This window comes from Lepisosteus platostomus, chromosome 12 (genome assembly GCF_059453375.1).
Source record: "Lepisosteus platostomus isolate fLepPlt1 chromosome 12, fLepPlt1.hap1, whole genome shotgun sequence".
Taxonomy (NCBI): Eukaryota; Metazoa; Chordata; class Actinopteri; order Semionotiformes; family Lepisosteidae; genus Lepisosteus; species Lepisosteus platostomus.
In genome coordinates this window covers 33,067,394-33,089,341 of record NC_142622.1, presented here as the reverse complement: position 1 = coordinate 33,089,341, position 21,948 = coordinate 33,067,394, and the positions used below count along the sequence as shown (strand labels likewise).

Below are 21,948 nucleotides of genomic sequence, written 5' to 3'. Positions count from 1 at the left end.
GTTAAGGGTACTTTGTGAGGTATAACACAGAAATCATTTGTGCAAAACTGTTAAATTTATCTAGCATGGCAATGACTGAAATTAACACTTGAAGCAGGAAAATGTCCCTCCAGATTTTACTAGTCAATCCTGGCCATTGTCCATAAATAACATTAATTATCATATATTCCCACAGACCATAACATGATATACTGTACAATTTTTAACAAAGCAGTTTAGCTTTTTCCTGTCAACGTTACATGTACATACTGTAGTTGGTTAAGTCTTTCATTATTCAGGGTTAAATTAGTGAATCCGTTTGACAAATAATTAAAACTGTGTTTCATTTGGAGAAAGGCAACACTTAAATCAGTCTATTCCAACAGTGGTAGCATTGCTATAGTTTTAGAAAGGAATGATTTAGCTGCCCAAAAGGTAGCACCAGTATTCCGACCACTAGATAATAAACCGGATAACTTTGAGGTGTGTGAAGAAGTTACAGGATCCCCACGTCAATGAAGTATTTTCAGAAAGAGTGGTGACATTAGCTGACACACTCCATAAAACATCTCCCAACATCTATCCAACAACAGAATTTCCCTAATGAGATCTAAAGTTTCTGGAGGGATTTTCTGTAGACATAGTCAGTCTGGATTACAATTTAAGAGACTGTGAATAGCTGAAATAAATTAATCAACCTGACAATAATTTACAATTTCCCTGTAACTGGATCTTGCTCAAGCAACTATGTACTGTAAATTCTTTCGGAGATGAAGGAAGAATAACACCTAAGGCCATCTGCCACATAATGATCAGTTTGTAAATAGGATGGTCTTGACTCATGGGAATAAAATACAAAGGTTCACAGTCTCTTATCTAAGTGTGCTGAGCTAAACATGATTTTTATTGTTTAAACTAAGTTAAACTAAGGGCAGTTTTGTTACAAGAAGTCGACTAAAGTGATAATTTCTTCATAACTGAGAGGCATTTGAAAAAGTACAATAAAGTTTGAACTTTTTTGTGAGTGAAATAATGATAATCTTGAATATGAAGAAAACGAAAACAAATTCACAAGTATGTGATCTGGCATTTTTACAGTATACCTTTATATTAGCTGTGCATATTTCTATATGTAATTAAGCAAAAACAAAACAGACATTTAATAAAATCATAAGAAGTTTATTCTCAAAAGAAACAGTTGGAATAATAAACATCTTTGAATGTACTATAGGAATATAAATTTACCCATAATATTAATCTTATTATTGAACAGACAATTGGATGGAGGTCAAATTCTAATCTTGCACTTCCACTTCTCTGTGCATAAAATCTCACTTGAACACAGTACTGTGTGCATCTTTCTAGCACTCTAAATTTAGCTTTGTCACAGATGGACACGTCTTGCATTTGGCATTGCAGGGACCACACCTTTATTGCATTCATCCAAAACTGCAGTCGCTCTTGCCTCTTCAGCCTTAATGCCTCACTGAAAACTATTGTCTCTGCGCCCACCAGGCGCATCAGGTCTACTGATCAGCTCCTGTGACAGCTGACCTAGAACAGTTTTATCCCTTTTCCCATTTGATCTCTCTCTTCCAAATATTCATCGCTCTGTTCTCCTTCCCTCCCCTTTCTTTCTCCTTTTCTGTTAGAATGTCCAACCCACTGCACCCAAGGCCCCAGCCAATATATGCTGTTTTGTCTCTTCCCTCTCCCTAATCCTTTTTTTGGCTATCCACCACAGGATCTGGGTGGTGACTTCAAGTCCACCCCGTTGGTGCAAGCACATGGAATCAATCTGCCCTGGATCGAGGCTTCTTCATTCATCCCCTCGCTGTCCCTAGCATTTTAGGCCTAGGCAGGTAAAGTGATATGTTTCCTTCCCCCTCTATCCTCCTACTTTTGGTTGGCGTCCAACTGGTTTGTGTTGGTCCTTTGAGTCTTCCCTCTCCCAGTGCTTACAGTTGCATACATACAGTAGCTGTTATTCTTTCAGTTTCAGGGGTTCAGCTTGAATTACTTATTGTCTAGCTAAATTCTGCATGTGGTAGCTCTCTTCTGTTTTGTGCATCAGGCTACTCTTTTGGGCCACAGTAGTGTCTTCCACTGCCCTGCAAAGAGTTCTTATCTCAAGCTAGTTAATACAGCTACTTGGTAACTAGCTCTTCCTGCTTCTGCTTCCATCAAACGTCTCTTCTGGTCACCCAGTGATTTCTGCTGCCCACCACAGAGTCCTACTCCAAGGTAGCCAGTCCTGCTACTGCTGGTAGCTGGAAGTTTTGCCACCTGACTTGCGTTTTGTCACCTACAGCAGTAGTTCTCAAAATATTGGACCAAGTACCACGCCTGATCAAACCAAAGCATCCAAATACCACCTACAAGTCATCTTCTCATAGGAACTACAGAAAATCTCAATGACCAACATGAGCACGTGCGCACACACTCACACACACATAATAAAAATAGCACTGAGCACTTAGTTAATTTGGATCGTACCGCCTTGTAGCCATTTTCCAACGCTTGCTAACACTAGCAGTGCTGTCTGCGTCAGGTTCAGCAGAAGAGCTAGTGTCGGTGGCCGATAGGGTTACCATACATCTGGATTTTCCCGGCCATGCCTTCTCTTTTGATCCTTATATCTCGTCCAGGGGGAATTTTCAAATATCCAGAAAAGTCTGGGATTTCGATCCCATTATTTTCACCATGAAGAATAATTAACAAAAATTATAAAGATAGAAAGAGAGAGAATTTCTTAACTTCTCTAACTCGCGTTGCGACCTACGTTGTCATTCAGTTTCCGTCCTGTACCCGTAAGATTATGTCATGAGAGAGTGAAATCGGGCATCAATATCTGTGTCTTTACTCAGTCTATGGAAGCATTCCCTTGAAAGGCTCCCTATTTTGTTTCTCAATATCCTACCCTCAAACACCACGCCAAAGCGAAAGAGTTAATTCACAGCAGGACCACAAAATAAATGTCCATGTTTTAGAAGTGGCAGAGAAGAATGGGAAGCTGAATGTTTGGTGTGTAAGCCTGGTACTTTTGTCCCTGTGGAAAATAAAGGTGTACTTCACTTGCAAACTCATGTTGACTCAGACAAACACAAAAAGGCAATTTGAGGAGAGAACCAAATTAACAGATTATTTTGTAAAATCTGGCAGCAAAACAGAGGATTCTGTTATTGCAGTGGAGGGGACTTTTTTCACACAGTTAAACATCATCACAGTTACTTTACCAATGAACATAAAACGTGGGATATTTTGAAAACCGTCTCCATCCCGACCCCGTTCCCAGATAAGGCAATAGGAAAGTTTCTCAGGGTGTCCTCTTTTTTATGTACAAATATGGTAACCCTAGTGACGATGTATAATCCTCCTCATTTTCAATGGGTGTGCGTGATCTGTTGGAGCTGGCATCAGTACTCTAGGCATCTATTCCTTTCAGCCATGACATAATACTTGATTTTTGCGAGGTATAGATTGTTGATCACTTGTTCTGTTGGAGGATGTGGTGCTAAGCTGTCTCTTTGAAAGCTCGAGAGGAGTATAGAGACTCAAGTATTAGCACGCACTGTATCAACGTAGCTGAGGACTTAGGCTGCGTATTTGACACATAAACTAATTTTATTAAAATATAAAATATGAAAACCTGTCTTAAGCTTTCTGAAACCGATTAAATTACAGATGAATAATTTTCAATCATTCAATTTTTAATTCCTAATTTTTCAGTGCATACATGCTTCTTATACACTGCATATCCAGATCCACTAGTCCAGTGGTTCTCAAACTGTGGTACGCGTACCTGCAGTGGTACGTGGCGTGCCGCCAGGTGGTACGCCAAATGACCCTGGAATTGTGTTGTGTGCGCTGAAAAAATCGGGACGGGTTTTCATATTTTGTATTTTTATACGTGTTGAATACGCAGCCTACGTACTACGATACAATGCGCGCTAATACTTCAGTGGACACAAGAGACACTCTGTAATTCTATACCACTCTATAGGAATGCGTGCTATGGATGCAAGTGACCAATTGTATTTTAAAAAAGCTACTGTATCTCCAGCAAATAGAGAGAAAGGAGAATGTGCGTGATTTTGGAACAATGCCAACGTTGTAAACACAGGAATGCATAGAAATGCGTGCTACGAACGCTGGTAATCTTGTGAGCACAGGAAAGCGTGAAAAATAACAGAAAAATATTTAAGAACTGTTCTAAGTTAATTTGAGAAAAATACACAGAGCGTCTCTGTGTTTCTCTCCCATGCGCATGAAATAAATACTTAAAATAAACACTGAAATAAAAACGGAAACGTGGAAAAATGCAAGCTTGCGGATTGCTAAAGCAGGTAAGCCCCACACTATTATGTGTGGAGAAAAAGCTGCTGAACAGCTCGACCTGCTGCCCCCCCTGAAAGACACAGTCATTCATAGAATTATTGAAATTAAGGATTATATCAAAAGTACGCTGACAGAGCGCGTTAAGACGAGCAGATGTTTTTCACTGCAATTAGATGAGTCTGTAGTCGATTTGGCCAATTTGCTCGTTTACGTTAGATACGAGTTTGAGGGCATGTCCCATGAAGACTTTCTGTTCTGTAAGCCGCTACCAACAGGAACTACAGGAGAGCACGTATTTCAGCTTCTGAATGAATGTATCGAAGAGAATGGCATCGACTGGATAAAATGTGTCGGAGTTTGTACAGACGGTGCTAGAGCCGACACAGCGGTGTAGTTGCACGAATTAGAGAGGTTGCTCCAGAAATTAATGGTTTCATTGCAACATCCACCGCGAGACCTTTGCCGTCAAGAAAATGCCTGATGATTTAAAATCTGTTAAGACTGTTGTGAATTGTATCAAGGCTTGAAAAATGAATTCACATCTGCTTTGCTCTACTAAACAGGCTCACCCCTCTCACCGAAATGGTGCTTTTTTATTTTTATTTGTTGTTGTTTTTTTTCTGTAAAACACTTTGAGAAGCCACATTTTAATATATCAAACAAAGTTTATTATTATAATATTTATTGTATGTATGTGTGAGAGTGTGTGCACATGCACTCATGTTGGTCATTGAGAATTGCTGGGGTTCCTATGAGATGATGACCTGTAGGTGGTACTTGGATGCTTTGGTTGGATTAGGGGTGGTACTTGGTCTAAAAAGTTTGAGAACCACTGCACTAGTCCAAACAAGCCTGCGTCAAAAGCATTCATTCATTACACACAGTTCTGCTTGGTTAAAGTGAAACTGCAGCCAGACTGATTTACTTTTAGCTCAGTATTTGAAATCTGCCTCTGTGTTTTTGGGGATTCTTTTGGGGGAATGTGACAGCACTGATATCTGACCCGCACAATAATTTTCTGTATGAGGTGAATTAAAGCCAACATACTAAGCATGGTATATTTTATATTTATATTTGTTATCCAGAATTAAAAATTTGACCAAACAATTTAAATATGTACTGTTGCTTATACTGTATGAGGGTTTCTTTATAGTAATTAAACCTTATTAGTTTTTATAACTCATAGTGTGACAATAAACATTATTAAATAATGCTAATTTCATAAAACTAATTATTCAAATGTATTAAAAATAATATTTTCTTAAACCGATTTTACTTTCCTACGACATTATTCCTACAGCTGTACAGCAAGAACTTCAAGGTTATTTGCTACATGACAGACAGACAGAGAGTGTTGGCAAAAGATGCCTAAAAAAAACATATGACACACAGGCTGAACTGGATACCGAGACAGCTGTCTGGACTCAGACCCTTAACGATGCAATATATAGACTATAATGTCTATAATGTTCAAATAAATGAATTTGTCAATTATGGTAATGGTCATCCTACTTTATTGTTTCTTTTGAGTAGAGTCATTTCTAAACATAAACTAAGATAATTGTTTTTCTCAAACACCACCTAATAATTTCAGAACAAATGGACTGTACTCATGTACCTTCAATTAAAGATGCCACGACAATCCCATTCACAGTGCTGTTACAATCCAGTTGATATTAGCTTTTAACAGCTTTTGTAAGAAGGTGTGCATATTTAAAGCAGGGCAGGGATGTCTGTCTGGATAGTTATATATAATTTTGTCAAGGGGACACGTGTGTTGTGATAAATGTTATCCCAATGTAAATTCGACCCTGAAGCCAGATACACAAGTATCAGCTGACTGCACTATGGCCTCATTGATTGTGTTAGAACAAAGAATAAAATGCATCAATCCAGTGCATTCCACTGTTTCCCATCACATTTTCATTCAGGCATAGCATAATGTAAGAAGCCAATAAATGAAGCATACTCTTGAAGGCTAAATATGTTTCCTCTGCCAGAATTCCTATCAGTGGTAATTCACATTGTTTATTCAACTAACCAAGAATCAGTTCACTTCACCACTCTACAGGTAATTGCAAGAACCAAGTAAATTAAAAAATAAGTGCTTCTGTTACTTTTTTCTCTGTAGATCATCCCTAACATGTCTAGAGTTGGTGGATTAGATAGAAAATGATAGCAATCAACACAATAAGAGAAGAGCTTCAGTAACAAAGACAAGTCAGTATCTGACTGACTTGTCCCATCCTCCGGATGAGACGTAAAACCGAGGTCCTGACTCTCTGTGGTCATTAAAAATCCCAGGGCGTTTCTCGAAAAGAGTAGGGGTGTAACCCTGGCATCCTGACCAAATTTCTCATTGGCCCTTACCATTCATAATAATCTCCTAAACCTCCTAATAATCCCCATCTATGAATTGGCTTCATTACTCTGCTCTCCTCCCCACTAATAGCTGATGTGTGGTGAGTGTTCTGGCGCACTATGGCTGCCATCGCATCATCCAGATGGATGCTGCACATTGGTGGTGGTGGAGGGGAGTCCCCATTACCTGTAAAGCACTTTGAGTGGAGTGTCCAGAAAAGCGCTATATAAGAGTAAGCAATTATTATTATTATTATTATTATTATTATTATTATTATTATTATTATTATTATTTGCAGAATAAAATGACCATGTGACCATGATAACAACATTGGGATTCCTGAATCCTAATTTCAATCCACTACAAGAACAAAAAAAGGGAAGGGAAACTCTGCATCCCACAGCCTGCTACACTCAGTATTACAGTACTGTAATACCGTATGTGGGTAAGCGTTGCATGTACAGTACTGTAATGGTCATATAAAATACACTTAAAGACTGTTGAGTCAGCCATAGAGGAGCCATCACTTCATTTGATGCTACAGAAAAGTATTGCTACCGTTACACGAGAAAGTGTTCATGAGTATCTCTGGAGGCGAACAGACTCATTCGACAGTCCTGTTAGCAAGCTTATGTAATGTCAGCAACAAAACCCCTGAACATCTTGCAGAGCTGCATTAATTTAAAAAATAAACTACTGATGAATACTTTCAAGATACATACAGAACAAGGTGGACACATTTACATGAAGAATAATCACACCTAATAATATATTTTCAGATCAATTTGAAAAATATTTAGTGGCCCTTATGATGAAAAGATATGAAGAATGCAAGAGTTCTGCCAGAAGAATATTCTTTTAACATGATAAAATACCAGGCAGAAAGGCCTCTGATGACGTTCACTCTCTGCCATGTGATGTCTGACCTAGAACATGTGGATAAAAAGTTAAAACAATTTTTTTAAGCTTTCTAGACTTCCTGCTAATCAGAACTATTTTTAAATGAACCATGAAATGTCATGCAAAAATCAGAAGGCTTGAGTCTGTTTCTATAAATTGTACAATACATACCACATGTTCACCGTATGTGAAATCTCAAGATTTCTGGCAGAAAGCTGACAGAAAATGAAAAGTTTGATGTAAAAATGTAGACCTATATAATGAATGCTGCTATTGACTCTGCACTACTGGACAGTAGTAACCATGTTATGCTCAAGGACTCTCATAAGTTGCCTAATTTATTTTTATTCAGATAAGAATTAGAGGTTTGCCAAAATTGCTATGGAATCACAATTGTTCAATTGTTTTAAAAAGAAAAAAACATTAATTAAATAAATGAAGTCACATCAGCATTCATTTTGGCCAGTCAATACTGCACTAAAGCTTACCTGATAGAATGAGCAATACTGACAATTTAAAGCAACCTTCTCTGGTAGGTTTTTAAAAAACAAAAGGGAGAAAACCTTAGGTTTGAAAGGTTTTCCTAAAAGTAACATTTTAAATTTTATCTGACTATTTTTTCCACTTAAAAGACAAGTGTAAAACACTCTTTATTACAATATAACCTTCACATTTTTTAATGTTAGTAACAAGAATGGTGTTTACTTTCCCTATAAAACAGGTGCTCTGTTTTAAGGCCCTCACATATTATCTATTAGATTTAATGTATATATACTGTAATTGTTTCCAAAGGTATCAAAAACTGAACCATAAAAATAATTATAATTTATTAATGCAAAATAAAAATAATGTAAGTTATTTTAAAATATAGTAAGAACAAACAAAGTATTAACTTCATGAATTATGTAAATCACATAAAATGAGCACAAGCAACAGTTTACCTTTTCACACCTTATTTAATTTAAGCTGAAGTTTGGCGAGCTGCTACTTAATGGTCATGACTGTAGGTATTCAGTAAGTACAAGAATTCAAAGGAAGAAGAAAAACAATTCTCATTTTTTGGAACAAAATCTGAATGGAAATTGTGTTTTCCTGATAAAGTTTCAATTGCCTTGGTTTCCACGGGTTGTAATAACAAGAGCACAATACTGTTCGATTGTCCTACATGGGTGGATACTGCGGATTGTGTTAGTGTGCAAGTGCTGACATGTTAATCGAGCTCGAGGGACAAAACAACTCCTTTGCGTGGTTAAAATGAATGAGAAAAAGAATTTAAAAACTTCCTCTAAAGGAAAGATATTGTATTTAAATATACTCTGTATATGGGAGATTTCGATTTTTTACATTCATGCTTCCGCAGTTGTGGGTGGATTCAGCAACTATATAAGAATTTGAATAGCATATCTGCACTTGGGAGACCGTGTCCAATCTTATAAAAGCTCATTAAAAAAGGCCTGTGTTGGTGTGTTTGGAAATGTCTGTCCTCTGTGCTAATCTACCTGTTTTACACTTTATACAACCTAGTCAATCAGAATTGTCTTGTTTGGGAACCAGTGAGATGGCAAAAATCTGTCTTTTTAAAAATACAATACTGTATATTCACAAATTCTTAATGGCATGTTGCTTTTAAGTATTGCACCTTGTGTTCTAAATTAGTTAAATCGTTGTTCAATAAACCCTGAAGAGTCATCAGAATCACTTGCAATAATGATTAACAATGCTAATTAGTGACACAGTTTCAGATACAGGGTGACTGATTAAATATATTTTAATTCCTAATTTTTAAGAGAAAAAAATCATCTTTATTGTTTTTTGTTTTCAATAAGCAAGACATAAGTTGTGGCTTCATCTTCTTTATGCCTTGCTATTTCAGATAATGCTTTTAATATATCAGATGCAGACTTCTGAGATCCCACTAGAATATTATGAAACTGACCTAATTCTGGAAGCTGAGATAACTGCAGGCAGGGATGTCAGCTTTTTACTTTTGTTTTAGACTAAGTAAATGACACAGGCTTCCTTCTCCTTAATCTTTCCCAAAAACATCTTTTTGTGAGACAGGTTTTGCCATCAAAAAATAAAAAAGAATAGAAAACTCTCTCAATGTCAATGCAAATACATAACACGTACAAACAATAATAATTTTCCTGTCATTTACAGGATAGATTTTTCCATCTCATTTCAGCAGCTCCCTTTCTGACACGGAGAATTTTAATTTATAAATCTCAAATTCCTGGCACATACACTATGTGCTTTTTCAACCTTTATACTTTGATTTCAAAAATGGTCTTCTCTCACTAACTTTAATCAAGTTCATGTTAAACAAGACAGCGCTTCAAGGCTCACCTCTTCCAGTTTAATTAAATTGAGATGATTTAGTTTAATAAATTGAAGACAGGGAAATCGTGTGAAATTTGAATTCTAATTTCTTAAAAATACCAAAGGAAACATTCACAATTTTTTTGGAAACCGAAAATCAAATTATTGATATCCAGTATAAAATACACTGGACACTCAGTTGTGTTTATAAGAGGATTCCAGGTGTATAACTGATACAACCTAACTTCAGCTTTACTGTAAATGAGACTCAAAGAAGAACAATAGATTGAACTTTAAACTTCAGCATTTACAAATATTTATCACATCATCGGAGATGGTTAAAAAGTGAGAGTTGTAAAGGAATGACACACAGGTGTTTCAGAATTTATTTCATATCCTGTAAGATTATTGTATAAATTTGTTCATAGGGTCAGGACCAAGGTTAAATAATTAGCCTTTGTTCTCTCTAGAACTGATAATTGCAATGTGCTTATTCCCAGGGAGTCTAGGAGTTTAGTGAAAACATTGAAGTATTTTCAAAACTCAATGACAAGAATTTTATCTACTGCACGTCCCAGTCCAATGCACATCTTAGTCCTGTTTTAGAACCGGCTTCCAGTTTAATCATATGACTTCCATATGAAACATATAACCTTCAGTGGGTTGAATGGAGTGTGCTCCCCCTCCTTACAGCACTCATCTCTTTCCAGTTTTATATCCAACCACAATCTTTGACGCATTGATACAAGTCTCCAAGACCAAACTCTAGGCATTGGGTGATGAGACAAATCGTCTTTGCATTGTATGTCCTCCATATATTTGTGTAAAATCTAAAAATATAAACAAGTTTCTATTGTGGAAATTCTGAAAAGAAACCCAGCACTGAAGTGCCCATGTTCTGTTGTTGTTTTATGCTAATTTGTTTGGCACAGATCTCTAAACCTTAGTTATCTAGATAAAGCTTTATCTCACAGATATATCTCTACAAAAAATGTAAACATTGGCTGGACTATAGGAGAACAATCCTTACAAAATCCAAACAGCAGCAGACAGATACTTTGATAAGTAATTATAATTTCAAATCTCAGCCTAGACCTCAAAACCCATATCATTTAAAAATAAAGCCTTTTTTAATCTTTAGACCTAGAATTAATGCCCCATGGCATGGTAGCTGTCCCTTTGGAACATAATTTAATTTAGCAAGGATTCATAGATACATGATGGAGTAAGGAACTGCATCACTGTACGATCTACAAAGAAACATGCTGAGGTAAATTCCACACTGAAAAGTAGAAAGCCAGAGTAAAATATGCAGTAACATTTCAGTTCATAACAGTTCATCAAGTGTGTACAGTAGATAGGCAGAGAGCTGAGATACGAGGGGTTGGTGGTGCAAGTAAAGGACTGGAGAACTGAGAACAGATGAGAGTTAAACTGAGGATAATTACATGGAAATTGTAAAGGACAGAGAGGGTACTGTGAAAGGCAAATATCTGTAAATGAATAAATGTATGAAAAAAAAAATTATCCTTCAATGAAAAATGGGGATTTTTCTAGTCCAGGTGTATAAAGATATTCTACATACTGTATATACATATGTATATGCGCCTCAAAAATAAACACATGGAAATCTCTGTTCATAAGAGGTTGAATGGGCCTGAAGGTTTAAAGTTCACTGATAACTGGATGACACAAATGACATTCCTTAGCAGGCTAATACAAAAATATGACTGTGAACCTTGATTGCCACAAATGTTTTTTGGAAATGCATACTGTAAGCAGTCCACCTGTGCTCAACATGTAATAAAGAAAATAAAAAGAAAATATGCACGTACAGTATTTCTTCAAGAAATAAGAAAGAGTATTATTTCGAAAGGACTTTTAAGAGCCTCAACCTCCAAAACACTGAGTTAGCCAAGTATAATATCTAATTTTCTAAACATCCCTACACTAACACAGCCATATAAAAATACATATGTTTTGTAAGAGGTAAGCTCTCATTCTATTTAAATTGACTGTGAGTCACCACCAGTTAATCTTACTGAAATGAATTTATGTTACAGATGATTAACTATTGAGAGAAACACATTATTTAATTTTAAGTATCAAACTATAATAGGTTTGATTGGAGTAGAAGATGCAGAGAATGCTGCAAATCTAACTTTAAAACCTAGCTTCTATATTTTATAGAAAATATAAAAATGCCATACAGTATACCAACAATTCCACATTCACTTCAAGTTAATAATTCTGCATAAAGTGGAAAATATTTCATTAACAGGGGCACAACAAATAATCTACCCACAACAAGGACTTACACATACAAATAGTATGCATGTTAGCATGTACATTTAAAAAGCCTGATTTAATCTAGGGTACTAACCTTTCTGTACCAGAAGGTGACACCTTGAATTCATCAGATCCAAGGAACATCACTTGATGAATTCTGCATCTATGCAAATCTGTATTAGCGTCCTGCAAAAATAAAACACATTTGTTTCATTTTAAAAAAGGGAAAAAAATCAAATCACTGCATTGAACTCAAGGCCTTGTTTTCTAAAGCATACGCTAAAATGCGTCCGGATGACTTGTGAAGATTTCTTTTATTGCATTTGACATGAACTATCTCAGGGGACCCAGCTGCTGCTCTCTAACTTAATGGGCATCACTGCTAAAACATGTAATGTAGTCATCAGGCTTGCAACACTATTATCAGTCCTGGCTTTGACACACCTTCACTCTTCAATTAAACCCTGCTAACAAAACAACAACTGTTTATAACTGATTTAGATGGCTTGAAATGTTTGATCTGATATAAATTTGCCATACAAACTCAAAAACAGCCACATCTGCTATTTTTTTGCCATGCATATTTCATGATCTACAGTCTTCATTCATGCTTTTAGTTTCTGAATTACAGAGTATTTAAATTATCAATGTCTTGAAACTCACCGAGAAGAGTGGACCATAAATGTATGGATGGATTAAATTTATTATATGTACTTCAAGATGTGAAATAAGACAAGATATCCGAGCCATTGCATCTCTCCCTTATTAGGGCATTCTGAATGTCCTACTTACTTTTATTTTTCTTTCCTTGCAGAGTAGTGTGAATAATTCTTGCTTTAAAGTTGCACATAAGTAACATAAGTAAGTCATTTATAAATTACACCGATTACTTATAAGTAATTTCAGTGTACAAGGCCAAAAGTAATACTCTGTTATGTTGTAATTATTACATGGAAAACAAAATCATTAATCTCTTGTAATTCCCCTAGTCTAGGGTATTAATGTCTAATTCATATTTAATCTGTTGCTGGTACCGTATCTACTACATCTTATAATTATTCAACAGGGTCAAACAGAAAAAAAGTTCCATATTTATGCATTCAGTTATTACTTTGGAAACTGAACTGTCTGTCTGGAAAGATTTGAAATGTGTTGGGTATAAGTAAATCTGTATCAATTTATCAAGTGAAAAATAAAAAAAATAAATGGCTGTTTTCTGGGTGATAACAAAGAAAAAGTCTTTCATTCAATAGCAGAGTTTTTCAGATTGCTGGGTAGGGAGAATCTGTGAAAGCAGATTGGGAAGACAATCCAGTCCCTGAAGTTCTCTGCACTTTCTGTAATAAACATCTTTTCATGAATTATTAAGGACATTTCTTCTTAGAAAGTCAACACCTTGAACTGTGCAAGTTTCAAATGGATTTACTGCTTATCTTACATTACCTGAAGTTGTAGAGTGTGATAGATTTGGACTATAAAGACTTAATAATACAAGAACTTTTTCACTATAGTGTGATCATTCATAGAACACATTATTTTTTAGAATAAAAGTATGATCATTGCACCATTTCCTGTGAACATGCAGAAGTGTGTTATTTTAGAATGAATTATGAATATGGAAGTTAATCTGTGCCAAGTACTATAAGCAGTGTCATTGAGACAACAACAGTACTCTCACTGTCACCTTTGCTGTTGCCTGTGATTTTGTGAGTCATGCTAAGTGCACTAGTGGTTTCTCATTTGTAATGCTACTCAATGCAGTGAGAAGCACAATGATTTTTTAAATAATTTGCATTTACACCTTTTATACTAACAAAAAATCTTTTTATAAACAATAGCAGGTTTCAAAGATTGTTTTTATTTTATTTTATTAATTCATAAAGACATATCTTTGTGACTGTGCAATTCATGGGAAATGGAGAACTTGTTTTTTCACTCCTTTCACTCCTGAGAAAAGTAGTTCAGGTGGGTAGCTGCATCTGTATGCATAGGCTGCAAAGGAACAAGTAATAGGTTTATTTCATGCTGAAAAGAGAAGAAAGAAAACACAACATTTCGGCTGTGGAGCCTTCTTCGGGTGACACATTACTCCTGAGAAAATACCAATTTTTTGGTAGCACAAGGAAAGTCTTGTAATTATATCTTGCTTACAGTATGTTCACATAAAGCATCACATCCCACTTAATATAAAATTGACTACATTAATTTAAGTATTCCTGTTCTCATTGTCTGACCATGCTTATAATATACGTTTGTTTTTTCTCAGTGAGGGATTCCCATTAACTGTGTCACACTTAACCATACCTCTCCAAGCTTTATTGTGGTTTTACTATGATTGCTTGGTGCTGTGCATTTTCCCTTAATAAATTCCTATTGGGGTTTCTTCTGCAATCTGTGTAATACCTTCTTATAAGCTTAAACAAATTACACATTTGTCAAAATGCATCAAATTTGTAATCTGTGCAATTTTCTAAATTTACTGTAGGGTTCCCGTGCTTCGATTAGTACGGAAAATAATTCAACTGATGACAGATGTGTTGCACATTGGAAAGAGTTACAAGGAACACCACTGTAGGGCCGATGGCATCAACTTGTCCACCTTTTAAATAACGTCTGTGGTGAATGATAGAGCCTTTGATGTGATGAATGGCCTCCTTTGGGTCCAGAGAGAATTTCCCAGCTTTCGTCCCTTGAGAGTCTCTTCATTACATGCACTTTGAGGCACAGGAGGACGAAAAGAGGAGAGGCCGCAGCTATCCTCCTCTTACCTCATAGTGATTCATTATAGCAGCCATACATCAAATGTTTCAGAAGGAACAAAGGCCGGGGTAGCAAACAAACAAGGATCTTCACACCAAATTAATCTGAAGTGTTGGGAGAAAAAGAAATGAAACAAAAGAGAAAGAGATGGCTCTTCAGTGTCTTTATGAAGAACTGTTGATCTTACCAACTCTTACGGAGGGAGTTGCAGTCATAAGCTGATGTTTGTGCATTAAAAGCAAAACTAATAAAGACAAGTATCAAAGATACAGAGATATCCTTTTATTCATAAGAATAATCTTACAGCAAAGCCTGGGAAAGAGTCATTCTCATTTTTGTTTAGTTGCAGGAAAAAATCATACTGAATATATTTTTTTCTATATAATATACCTTCTTAGTTTGCAGAAATGTATAAATGTTGACTGATATTCATGAAAAAACTCACAAAGATATATATTACTGTTATTTGATTGCCCTTTTCTAACCCTAACTGCTTCTATTTTCTCTTTCCCGTCGACTGTATTGAATGCAATATGATATAAAAAGAAACAAACCACGTGAACACTGATCCACTTTAATGAAAAGCAAGTGTTTTATGTAGAAATATTTTCTGCAAACCAATCTGAGAGTTATAATGAGCTTTAAGTTGTTTTACTCTTTGCCAGTAAGGAATAATGCTGCTTAGGACTAAACACAGTCCTGGTTGGGATAAATGGCCTTTTTACATGAATACCTTTTTTTGTGGGGTAGTGATTACTGTCATCTTGTAAAGCTTATGTTATATATATGTTCAATTAATTAGAACAACTGATGTTAATTACATCTTATCTAATGTTTGAATCAGTCTGCCCTGGAAAGTATGAGGTAATACAAATCAAATCACTTGAAGCTGTGTCAGAAGAACTAGAACTCTCCTCAGCAGGTCAAAGCTTAAGCAATGACTTGGTTTACTACACCAGGAAGCTTTGTGGTCTCTAAGATGAGATAATAATTCATGCCCTTTTTTCTAAGGATGCTGAAACCTGTGGCAGTCTGTTAAAAGCCACAAATTCAGTACTTGAAGTTCAGCAGAAGATTCAAGTAATTAACGTTATTAAAGAAAGTAATGGATAGACTGCTCACATGAAATACATCTACTGTATTAGCTTGGATTGAATAGATTGAATATTTATATGGGGTGAACAAAAAGATAATTCAGTATCTACTTACCAAAATACCTTTAGGTTTCTTCATTTGAATTATAAAATCGTTTGTACTGCACGTATTCCCCAATTCTTCATCATTTCATTTTTTTTTACTTGTGAGGAGTTTGAGCATGAATACATTTATGTAATTGTATCTATTTGTGAAAGAATGAGGGAGCAGTACCTATACTTACAATATTGACAGCTGAAAGAGGCATTTTAAAATAATAAAGATCTGGTGAACAGAAACTGTATGCATATATGAGAAAAATGAAAACTACAGACTTAATAAAATTAGCAAAACATGTTTTTTTTTAATATATCGTTTATTAGTTCATAGATCTGCCCTCTGAAAGTAACACATTTAGATTTGTAGCCATAGCAGCCAGTGACTGCCTGAACAAGAAGCGACTTGTATTTCAAGGCCAAGGAGAGAACAAAATGATGCTACTAGTATTTAATGAGCTATAAAAAGAAAAAGACCCAGACAGCTGGTCTGATGACACCAGTCCTTATGTTGCAACCTTTTTCGATATTTTCCTTAATGGACTGTGTAAAAAGCAAAACAAAATAGTAACTGTCTTGCAGTAAAAGGCATCCTTTTCTCCACCGTAATAACTCAATCCAGATTTTTAGTGGTTTTCAATTTTTTAAACAACACTTGAGCTATTAATGGTCAAGCACTGTCACAGTCTGCCAAACACATCCTTGAAATATTTAATTTGCCTTTTAAAAAGATATAACTCAGCACTCTGCTTTAGGGACACATGTAAAATATAGTTACAATTGCAGTATATAAAGCATTTGTAACCACGCCATATGTAAACATATGTTGAATGATCGATGCCATAATTAGGAATTCTGTTCAGATATTGGTATTAGTGCAAGGATTCTTGTTGTAGTGAGGTTATTAGTGTTATCTGATGCGGTTTGTATGCAGAATTCTGTATAATTGTGGATAATTACATTTTAATATAAAGGATCACAGCCCCTGTTAGTAGTTCTGATTTACTACTCTTAGGTTTCAAAACTATAAACTCTGGTTTGTCCATTGTATGCGAGTATTTCACTTCTTGGTGATTTAAATTTTATGTGGATTCTCTTAAATGCTTACCTCCTGCTTTTTAGCTACTTTATTTTTTTTCTGTTTTACTCAACATTCCAACACATAAGTATGGCCACAGATTCCAAAATTCTTTTCAGTGTTTTAAACCTGTAAGTGTTTTAACTCAGCATTTCTAACCTGTGGCATTACGCAGGGGTGTTGCCTTTGTAGCCACAGCTTTTCGGGCTACTAGAAGATGAGCCACAGTTGTGAAGGTCCTATAAAGGCACACTGGACATCCCCCAAAGGGACGAGCAAGGCCACCCCTGGAAGGGGAGGATTTATTTTCACTGGCATCCTTTGAGGGAATTTACCCACGGAAGGTCATCGTTATTTTTCTTTTTCTTTTTGCCTGTCCCATCACAAATCTCTACCTGGACAGGCTGACCCTGTTGAAACTCCCATGTTGAGTTTTTATTTTGTTTTGGCCTTTTTCTCCCTGCTCTTCCAGTCTGGTCACCGCTGTGCTAGAAGTTCTTTTTCCCAGGCTGGATCCCGTTAAACAGGGTAAGCCTATTTAACGGATGTCATGAGGCACAGTGGCACAATTGTTTTTATTTTAGTTTTTATTTTTTCACCTTTTTTTGGTGTTATTTTCGGTTCTTGCTAACCTCACATCTGTGCTTCCATCCCTCAGTTAGGGGCGCTGGCTTTTTACCGGTGCTCGCCGTGGCTCCTCCCACTCCCACAATCTTACATACCCCGAGGCCTTTTTACTGGATCTTAATTTGTCTCAATGACAAATTTTAAGATTGTTCATGTAACGGAAGTGTTCTTTCAGGACCCTATGCAGACGACACAATCCGGGGTAGAGTGAGGAAAACATGGGGAAAAAAGCATGCAGGTGTCAGGTGTCAGAGCCAGGCGGTCCATCCGAGATGCAGACAAAGGGAATAAAAACGGGAACCGAATCAGAACCGGCACAGGAACAAAAACAGGAACTAAAAACTTGACGGGACCAGGCGCTCCAGGTCCTAGACAGAATGAGGCTAATCCCATTATTCCAATTGAAGGAAACCAATTGAAAATCTCAGAACTCTTCACAGGGTGGTGATTTAGTTGGCACACACATGCTGGTCTGCATTGAATTACTATGTGAGAAAGATTACTGTACAAAAACTATACTGTAGGTCATTCTTATGGTAAACGTTTGCTCAGCAGTACAAAGCTCTAATACAAGTCATTGATCTTTTAACTCCTGTCTCATTTCTTTTGTTCATACCCGTCCCTGGTACCCATGTGAACTACAATCTTTGAAGAAAGCAGGATGATATCTTGAACAGGTTGTGCAGGAAGACAGTGCAGGTTGGCTGTTCATTTACAGGCTGATGAATCACAACAGCTTCCTTTAGTGAGGCTGCCAAATTCTTTTCCTTATGCTAATAAGTCTACTTTTACTGAACCTACTGAACAGTGTAGCACATTCATGCGATTCCTTCACAACCAAATTGTGTTAATAAACTTCTATTGAAACCTCTGGCAGCCATGAGAATTTCACCCACTCCTTTAACGGGTTTGAACTCTCATTTAACTGTTGTTAATGACTTACTTGGTAGCTAAAATGACGCATTTTGAGATGTTTGTTCCTTTATTTCTACGTAAATTGATGTTTTCAGCTCTTTCTCTGGGTGTTAATATCCTCCTCAAGTAGTTATAATCATAACTAGTTAAAATCATCAACTATCAACAATCATCATTAATACTGCATATGATCTTATAACAGTATGCTTCAAGTCTGCTGTTATCACATTTGTATTAAAAGGTATTTAAGTAATTGGTAACTTTAGTGTTGTTATTGATATTGATGGTGATAAAACTAAACCCTTTATGGAAATTAGAATTTCACTCATGAACATCGCAAAGATATTTTTTTTTACTACAGTATAAAATTGCTCAGTAAATTTGTTTGCTCTGTCAATCCAGTGCTGGAATATAGATATATAATCAAATTAGACTACTATAATGCTTTTCTTACTGGGGTATTTGCTAATGTACTAAATGGGCTTCAGTAAGTACAGAATTCTGTGTCTTGTGTGATCACTAAAACTGCATCAGCATGTAACCCCTGTCCTATGCAAAACGCATTGACTCCCTGTGAAATTAAGAACAGATGTTCAGACTCTATGGCTCATGTATAAGAAGCTGAATGGTCTACTCCAGGTTATCTTAAGGACTTATTACATGAGTATAGACCAGCATTTAATCTGATATCTTCTGATTCAGGTCTTACTATACCAAAGACCAGGCCCCACAACATGATAAATAATACTGTGCAGCACCATTTCTGTGGAACTCGTTGCTTAGATCCATTTGAGACTCTGTGACAGTGGACCTTTTTAAAACGCGTTTAAAGATTTTACTGATTAGATTTTAATGCAGAATTTGGTTTCATTCTTCGTTTTACTGGATTAATATACTGTACTATGTTTTGTTTTCTTTGTTATTTCCATTATGTGCATTATGTACTGTATGTTTGATTGCACGATGCTTTGTGTTTTTTTAAAAGAGCTTTTCATTCAATTCATAATTGCTATTAGCATGCCTTCTGAGTTTGCCAGCGTGATTTTACGGCTGTTTTCACTCACCCATTTATCCTTCTTAAATCCTGGGGATTAAGCACAGTGTAGAACAGATCCATTCTTAGTCTTTTTTAAGTAGAAAAACACTGGAAATATATTTAACAGTTTTTGAAATTTCACATACCTGGTATTCCCCTAAGTGTGCTTGAGGCACCCAAACATTTATTAAGTAAGGCTGACTTGTATCTGCTTTGCATCAATTACCTCACCTTGACATCTTGCACTTGCAATGCCCTTTCCCCATATGGCTTCTATTTAACGTAAATGAGAAGACCATTCTGAACAATATCAGTCTAACAGAAAACACTCCATAAACTCATGAACGCACTCATATCACTAGCACTTTAAAGCTTTTATGCAAAAATAAAGACTCCCCACACAGCCGTTAGCTAATAACCATGCTGCCTAATGTATCACCATCCACAGCTTTATTGACCAAGATGTGAAATTGTCATATAACTGAACTGAAGTTCTACAGTATACTGTATCAGGTGACTATATGATTCAAAAGGTCAAGATTTTCATCCAGTTTAAAGGCAACAGATGCTTTTACTGAATCTCTTGGTACAATTAAAAATCATCCTTTCTATTACATGACATTTTTAATACAAATCACATATTTTCTTGTTAATTAATAGCTAATAAGAACCATGGATAATAAGTTACTTATTTCTAGCAATGCTTTATAATGAACTTAGAATGAAACTGTTTGTTTGCTGTAGCACCATTAAAAATGAGAGAGAAAAAAGAACTGTACTAAATACATTAGTCAATCATTTATTTTATCACAAGAACATAACTTTCTTTTACAGACCAGAAAAAAATATATATTTTCTTGAAAAACTGCATTTTTCTGTAGGGATGTTTCAAAGGTCACAAACCTTTAGAGATGTAAAGAGTAAAGATATGTAATATGTAAATATTGTAAAGAGTATGAATAAGGTATATGTTTTGGATATTCCATATAAAACACATTCTGAGTAAGTGTCTGCAATTGCATCAACTTTAATTACTATATGCTGCTGTTAAAACTTATTATATTATTGTGAGGGAATATATGTTGGAAATATAATAGCACTACAGCATACATTTCTATTCCCTTTGTGAAAACTGAAAAACAACACTTTTATCAATATTTGTTTATCAAGTTTTTTTGTTAAATATTTTAAAGCTAGGGGTCTAGGGCAATATAGGTAATAGGGCTAGGTGTACACTAAAATAATACATAATACATCTCCAGACTTTTTTAAAACTGTAGTGATGTAAAATACTAATAATAGTGAAGATCTACTGTACTATATAGCCTGCCCTTGTTTACGGTAAATACAGTTTAATGAAAACTCTTTCACTGATACATTGCTTATACTGAAAGATTCTTACGAAGTTGTGTTTTTTTTTGTAAACTGAGTCTAGTTCAGAACAGTCACAATTTAAACAGTAGCTGCCATTTTTGTGAGAGCTCAGACAATTTTTCTAGATATTCCTGTGTTTTGTCACAAATCTACCCAGAGTCAGCCTGTGCAGAAGCAGTTTTGATTTGACTACAAAGAACGGGAAGCTAGAAGGTTATTATATCATCTGAATTTTGCTAACTTATCAGAAACAATCAATTATGCTTCTGAAGGAAACAAAACAGTTATTCCACTATGGAAATATAAAAAGCCAAACGCTTTCCGTAAAACTTGGAAAACACATGACCTGAGTTTGACTTCTCCTTTTGACCATATTAACAGTAACGAAATCTATACCTTCTTTGAAACTTTATTCACCATAGCCAGAAATGGGGCTAGTGAAATGCTTCTCTAAACATGCTTTAATCTGCCAGGAATGTCATAAATTGCTTCCATATGTGAGTCTCGAACAAAAAAGTCAATCAAAGGTGCTTACCCTGATACTGCCCACTCCAAACAATCAGAGTCCAAAAGTTATACCTTCCCTGCAATAGGCAATAAATGTCAGTCCAATTGAATTTGGAGAAGTGTCAAAAAGGGTCAGGCTAATTTGCCTTTAGAAATGCCTATTAGTTGGGGTTGTAAAAAAAGAACCACTCGGTTTTATGGATCCTGCCCTCCCCGTCACCACCACTACCTCCATTCAAGTCATTTTAAAGCACACCTGGCACCCACCAGTCTC

At 35.8% G+C, this 21,948-nt stretch overlaps 1 protein-coding gene across 3 annotated transcripts in view; it reads right to left on the bottom strand.

Moving 5' to 3' along the window:
* Positions 1 to 21,948, bottom strand: part of LOC148651421 (retinoic acid receptor beta-like) — a 263,163-nt gene that overhangs the window by 161,582 nt on the left and 79,633 nt on the right. For all 3 annotated transcript variants that reach the window (XM_088601681.1, XM_088601679.1, XM_088601680.1), the window contains one exon: positions 12,282 to 12,373. The gene's annotated coding sequence lies outside the window, so the exon portion shown is untranslated. The remainder of the gene's footprint in view (positions 1 to 12,281; positions 12,374 to 21,948) is intronic.